The following is a 7,258-nucleotide window of genomic DNA, read 5'->3' on the forward strand; positions in this document are numbered from 1 at the left end:
TGTGTGTCTATGTTTGAAAATTGTTGTATGGGAAACCCAGCCTCCCATTGCTGCATTTCATCCCAGTGTTAAAGTATCGGTTCAGGTGCTTCTGAAAGGGCCAGCCCTAGCCACACTATGTTGTAAGAAATAACAGTGAGGTCAATCACAGTTAGAGGTAGGGTAGGGTTCAATCACATTCTTTTGCAAGTAGGTTTGAATGCACCTGGCCCGTACTCCTAGCAGACCCATCACTGATTAGGTCCATAAGGCAGCTGCAGCTGAGAAACAAAGTCAAACATGGCTCAGTTTCCCCATGTAGTCCTGGCCAATGTGTCAAATTCATCAAGCCACGGTCAAATTGGCTAGCCTACTGGCTGTGAATCATAAAATAGTCTGCAAAGTTTAAACAAATAGGCTCCCTCTGTGGCTAAAGCAGCTTTGAAACTAGGTCACACTCATTTCAACAATCTTACCAGCCACTCGGATACCAGCCACTCGGTTCAAGGTCTCATCTGGTCTACCATAGTACACAGAGGTCTCAGGTGAGACTAAGGCCCCTTGAATTAACATATTCAGGCAGTACTTGCTACAAAAAAATTACCATCTAAATAAGCAAAAATTGATACAGAGGGAAGTGGGCATGTCTGTATCCATTTCACTGATTTGGCACTAAAGGATGGAGATACATAAGGTATGGACAAACATACCCTATGTTTGTAAAAGCTTCAAAAGAGGAAGGGGAGCTGCAAGGAACCATCCAGAACCTATTACATGTGCATAGGCCTGCATCATTACGAGTAAGCTACATCACCCCATCTTTGGTCTGGATGAAGCAGGACTAAAGCTGGAGAAGTTTTGCTAAATTTCTATCACTACAGGCTCATGCAGACATACCTGTTATGGTATAATAGCTGATCCCCTTTTGAAGCTGCTACAATTGTACATTTGTCCATACCCACGAACTCACAGGAAACCTGGGGAAGAGCTGAGTACCGAAATCAAAGCTTAATCTCCTGCCTCTTAACCACAAGACCTTACTTCCCCTCAAAAATGCCAAACAGCTAGTTTTTAAATACACTGCATATTTTACTGCTGCTGGAAAGTGCTTTTGTTGGGAATTTACATATTTCCAGGGTGAATAACACAGCTGGATGGATGTTCTTTTTTAAATTAACCTAGGTAGGAATAACAATCCTTTAACATTAATCCCAGTTCAGTTTAGTCTCTAGCTGTCAGGCCCAATCCTGAAGGATGTGGAAGACTTCCTGAAGGCTCTTAGTATCAGAACAATGACTATAATAGGTGGTCACCAAGCTAGGCCATGAACCAAGAACCATCATGTCAGTTTGAAACAGAAGACTTGAGGCTGGTTTCTGAGACAAGGTTCAATAAGCAGGAACAAGGATAAAGCAAAGAAGCCAACAAGCAGGATCCAGAGAACAGGAAACTTGTCGCAACAAGCAGGAACTAAGACACTAGGATGAGAGTCAGGGGTTTATTAGGTGCAAAGTAACTGAGGCCAAACCCAGATATCAGTCCAGAGTGTCAAGACTCTGGACTCATGGTCATACATACAGTTGATTAAAGCCAGGAGGTCAACAAGGAGTAAATCAGGAACAAGGAGCAACATCCAAGAATGCCATTACTAGGATAAAGCCCTACAGGAAATGGAAGGTTTTTATAGCCCATCAGGCCCTCATCAGGGGCTTGTAGCTCTCATTGGTTTGCCTGGTCCTCCATTGGGAACTTCATTGGAGGGCCTACGCTGAGTTGGGGCTGGTGGTTTGTCTACTGCCCCTAAATGCTGTGGTCTAGGCATCCACCTATGGGCATGGAAGGCTGAGGTTCAAATCCCAGAGGCTCAAATAAAGGGTTAAGACCACCATGAATATGACTGGCCCCAGATCTTGAGTATGTGAGAGAGGGTGGGAGAAACAAATGTTCTGAATTAAGTCATATGCTAAACAAGATACCTTTTTAACTTGAATATAATTTATGTGCTCATGCTGCAAAATTATATCTGCTTAGGTTTATTTCCAAGTGAATCTCCATACCACAAATCTAGACAAGAATACCATCAATCTTTTAATTAGCTTTGCTGTTTGAAGTGGCAAAGAATCCAACAGTTTGTCTATAACAGACGCCAAATGCTTAGAAACTTATTACACTGTGCTCACAGTATGGGTTCAGATATATTACCAGCGTAAAAAGAAAAAGGCAAATTAGGCCACAGTAGGAGAACACATTTTTAATATTACAATCTGTATCTTCCATCTCTAATTTAATGCTTCTGTTTCCAAAATTATGTTGCATCCTTCTGGGTAAAGAAACAACAATGAATAAATGACAAATGATTGGGCAATGAAGATAGACTATGCACTCGATGAATTATAATGAAAACTTCAGGGCAAAGAGTACATTATATATTTTTAAACAGCCTTTATATATTCAAGTTGAGAGGAAAAATAGGTGCAAATACACTTACTTGTGTATGAGATTTGCCTGTGCCTTTCAGTGTCTTTTTCCAGAAGAATTGATTGGCATCCTTTCATCTGCAAGAGACAGTGGATATTGCAGCCCATGGCGCAGATGGTTTGCAGTGTGTCAAGTGACTGAATAGTCCAATCCAAGATTTGCAGGATCTGTGGCAGTGGTACGTGCCATGAACCAAAAGAAACAGGATATGCAAACTCTCAACATTTCTGGGCACCATCCATATTATACTGTATGACTTAGTCATAAGCATAAAAAGTCAAAATACTGTATCTTAGAGAATATGAATACACCTAAAGTATTAACTGCAAGAAATCCATGGCTACTTAAGGATTGTACAATTATTATGATGCTATAAGTCCTGCAATTTGAAAGTTCAGAGCGAGAGTGGGATAGAATCCTTCTCCTTTGTGCTGGGGGGCGTTTCTGCCATATATTGTCCATTGTTTTGTCCAGGTAAATCCAAATGTTCCAGGTGAGCTACCAAGAGACAGAAAGGAATATACCAGTCACCAGAACAAGTCATAAAAGTAAAAAAAAAGAACCCACCAGGGATAAAGAGTGTTTCAAGTGGGATAACAGTAAAGTTTCACCATTGCTATGCTGTGGAGTGCTGGGCTGAGGGTATGTTCTAAATCTGATGTAGAAGTAAGGCACTAACTTTGTTTCATGGTCCATCTTTACAGTTTACAGACCCAATTCCATCCTGAGTAATTATGTTTTGTCTACTTCAATTTTTTCCTGTAATTTCAGTGGGAGAACTTCCTACTCCAGTCATTCCTATTTCATACTGATATTCCATTATGGGCCAGAAAAATATCAAGCTCAGAACCACAGTGAAAAAATGCCTTCAGAAATGCATGTAATGCCTACAAAGCCACAGACTTCCAAAATTTTGGGGAAAAAAGCTGACATCATTGCTATTCTGAAACCCAGTAAACCACCAGAGGATCCAAAGAGCTACCAACCTACCCCACTATTCTGCATTACATACAAACTCACGTAGCACATAATCCTGAATAGAACATAATTGATCTCCACCTCCCAAAAGAACAAGCTGGCTTTTGGAAAAAGTGGTGTACCACTGAACAAGTTACATTACTTACATCCAACATAGAAAAAGGATTTGAAATAAGGCAGAAAACAGGCATGGTCTTTTTTGACCTTACAGCCACTATGACACTGTATGGTATCAAGGCCTCAAATGTAAACTGCAGTCCATGATACCAGACTGCAAGCTATGTGCTTTCATCATGAACATGATTTCCAGCAGATCATGCAAACTCACTACTAGTCATGAAGAAAAAAGCAGAGCACAAACCCTGACGAATGGAGTTCCCCCAAGGGTTAGCAACAGTAAATTAGTATCACCACTCTTCCACCTGGACAAAAGTACTCTGAATTTCAAAGTAGGCACCACATCCTTCCCCACAAGCATACCCCAACCAAACTAGGAGTCACATTAGACCAGGCTTGTCCAACACATGGCCCACAGGCCACCATGTGGCCCGCCAAGCCATTTTCTGAGGCCCAAGGTGCTGCAATGGGAAACGAAAGTAAACACTGTTTACTTTTGTTCCCCCCCCTTGTCCCCCCCCCACCCCCCCAGCAGCTTCCTAATGTGGGGGGGGGGTCCTTTGGCCAGCCCACTGAGTGATAAAAAGTTCATGATCCAGCCCCACATTCAAAAAGGTTGGACACCCCTGCATTAGACCATTCCCTCACAAGTAAATATTCAGAAGGTCTGAAGTAAAGTCTCTGCACAGGTAGCTGACTTAAGATGTTTAGCCAGCATGACATGAGGTGCCAAGTTCAAAGTGCTCAGATCCGCTGCACTCGCAATGGCATATGCCCCAGCAGAATATTGTGCTCCCATGTGGTCCAGAAGTTTTCACACTAAAAAGCCCAACACTGTACTTAACTCATAACTGGCTGCACAACTTACACACACACAGATGTACTCCCTGTACTCTCAGGCATCAGACCAAGTGACATAAGAAGACAGACCCTATCATCATCACCAGCAGTAGAAGCAAGGGATGACAAAAGTCACCTGCTCCATCAACTGCTAATTTCAGATCCAAATGGAGACTTAAGAGGCTTAAAAGTGATAAGCCATTTCTACATGAAGCCCACAAGCTCCTGGAAGAGACTGGGTTGCTGAACAAAACCTATGCGCAGCAATGGAGTGGGCCAACCACTGAGAAAGGTCAGATCTATTCCTATAGCATTTTATATCAACACCAAATGAGTCCCTCACTGGGAACAACCTTGATAGAGAAACGTGGGTCAAGTTTGTACCCAGTCAGGGTAGTGTTACAGGTGGCAACTAACACGACCACCTGGTTTAGGCTTAACACTCAGGTTGCATTCTCTGCTGGGTGCCTGGAACATTTTCCTGAAAGGCAATCCCTTTCTACTCACACACCGTGTCTTGGTTGAAAAGACCAACAAAAAAAAATAGGAAGGGAAGTTCCAGTGAAATGGATGACACACTGCCCTCAGGTAAGCTCAGCTCAGCTGCTCCCCCTCTCCCATGTTCTGGGCATGGTTTTATTGCATCACTCCCTGCATGTCCGCCCACAAGCAGGGAGCACATACATTTAAAATGGGGCTGTGGCTGCACTCACTGCTCCGTCTCCAGGAATCCTGTGCCTGCAGGTAAGTTGAGCCCATTATCAGCCCCTACCAGGCTAGTATCTCCCATATACCGAGGCCTCAGTGTGAGTCTCGCCCCTCCCGTGGGACAATTGAACACTTTATTGTGTAGCACAACACCAAAGTTGAACAGACTGAGATCTGGATATGGATGCTTCAAAACAACACTTCACAAGATGAACATCTTGGACAGCCTCCTATGTGAATGCAGAGTCCATCAAAGAGCACAGCAATTAATCGAAAGGTGCAATCACTATAAAAGTCCAGACAGGGTAGATGGAATCTGCACATTGAGCGATAATACCAGACAGGGGTTCATATATTTGGAAGTTGATATCTGATGCCATACAAAAGAAGAATACGGGCCAGAAGATTAAATCCTATAGATTTAGAGTTTAAACAGAGTGCTTCAATATTGACAAACTCATCCAATTTCAACACATTCAGTATCCTGTAATTGTGCAATAGTTACAGGAGGACACAAGCTTAACAAGGCTCACCTGCTAGGGCTGCCTAATGACAATGAGTTCCTAGCACAAGTGTTCGCTTTGAAAATATGCAAAGGATACTTTGATGCACCAATGAACTGGGTCATACATGCACCAGTTAAATTCAGTTCAGCTCTAGTATCTTGTTACCAACTGGCACACACCATAGCACACCACTCAGACTTGTACCTAATCATCAAAGGGCAGGGTGGCACCTTATAGACTAACTTGTTCAGAGACTCATAAGCTTTTGCAGGATACATCCAACCTCGTAACATGAAAGCTCATGTCTCTTTGAATGACTTAATCTATAAAGGTACCACCCTGTTCTGCCTTCTGCCTAAAGACAGGCTATAACAGCTAACTACCTTTTAATGTCATGACTATTTATCCATTTAATTTAAGATGCTAAACACAGGTCATTTTATGTTGTCTAAAGTAAGCAGGAGTATTTCCCTTACACAAACTGAAGAATTTGAACTACAGACTCAATTCAAGTGTGCTTCATAACCATCCATGCAAAAGTCAGCAACTTGTAATTAAAAAGAAGCAAAAAGCTAGCTGCTGTTCACAATGGATATTCAATGTGTTTGTGCCTTTTCTGCATTTCTTGGCTTGTTCTGGGGAATGAACTGTTTGAAACCTTTTGGTCCCTCTTATAGTCCAAAGTATTGTGTTACAAGAGCAAACAAATTAAAAAGAGCAATTAAAGTAGGAAGGAGGTGTCTGTGATTCTTGGTATCCTGAAGTAGAATTAAGTTAGCAGTGGCACTAATTGATCCAACACATTATTATTGCTGAATGTTTATTCAGTGATACTGCTGGGCCTTAGATCCCTTAAGTTTAATTTTCATGGCTGTTTTAAGATAATGAATCAGTAGTGTCTACGTCTGCATTGTTTGAAAAGTGCATGGTTTGCTGAACTGAATCATCAGAAAAGCTTGCCATCACCATTTTTATGATGATGATTTGTTCAGTTAAATATGCAAACCAAACAAGACAAAAAAGCTACGAAGACAGTAGGCTCCGTTTGCATGTCACTGACACAAGCAGAAATCAGAATTAACACTACTGAAGCCAGTAGAGTTCTACTGCTAGGAAACCAGTGGAAACAAAAGTAGAATCAGACCATGTTTACTCTGCATAAAAGGAATGCCAAAAAGAAGTATATTTTGAAGCAGGAAAACTGAGAATGTACCTAAGTAATTTAGTGAGGGTCACAAGACCAAGCAATATAGTTTCAGTGCATGTGAAATTAGTGCAGCACAGTAAAGTGTGGTACAGTTCGCACTAGAGTTTATTGCTCCTGGGCGCTGTATTTACACAAGTGCCTGGAGCCATACATTGGGTTTTCAATATTTTTAAGTAGTGTACCTCTTCTGGGTACACTTCTGATGGAGCAGGGAGCGGGGGGGCACGGGTGGCAGTGGCCAGACACAGAGCACGGGGGTGGTGGCAGCCGAATGCCGGGGTGGGGGGGCTTGCATGCAGTAGTGCCAGCACCTGTGTGGCCCGCAGAGAGGAGCCACTGCCCTCACCCCGCTGCCCCGGCCCTGCTCCTGGGAGGTGGCAGCACAGGGTAGTGGGTGGCAGTGCTCTTCACATACCCCTGGTTGACAACCCCTGCCATAACACAT

The 7,258-nt window shown here is 42.7% G+C and overlaps 1 long non-coding RNA gene across 1 annotated transcript in view; it reads right to left on the reverse strand.

The window, feature by feature from the left end:
- Positions 1 to 1,998: 1,998 nt before the first annotated feature.
- Positions 1,999 to 7,258, reverse strand: part of LOC109291266 — a 69,765-nt gene continuing 64,505 nt past the window's right edge. The window contains exon 4 of the long non-coding RNA XR_002095793.1: positions 1,999 to 2,534. This is a non-coding gene — a long non-coding RNA (uncharacterized LOC109291266). The remainder of the gene's footprint in view (positions 2,535 to 7,258) is intronic.

Source organism: Gavialis gangeticus, unplaced genomic scaffold (genome assembly GCF_001723915.1).
Source record: "Gavialis gangeticus isolate Ggan-Ray unplaced genomic scaffold, GavGan_comp1, whole genome shotgun sequence".
NCBI lineage: Eukaryota > Metazoa > Chordata > Crocodylia > Gavialidae > Gavialis > Gavialis gangeticus.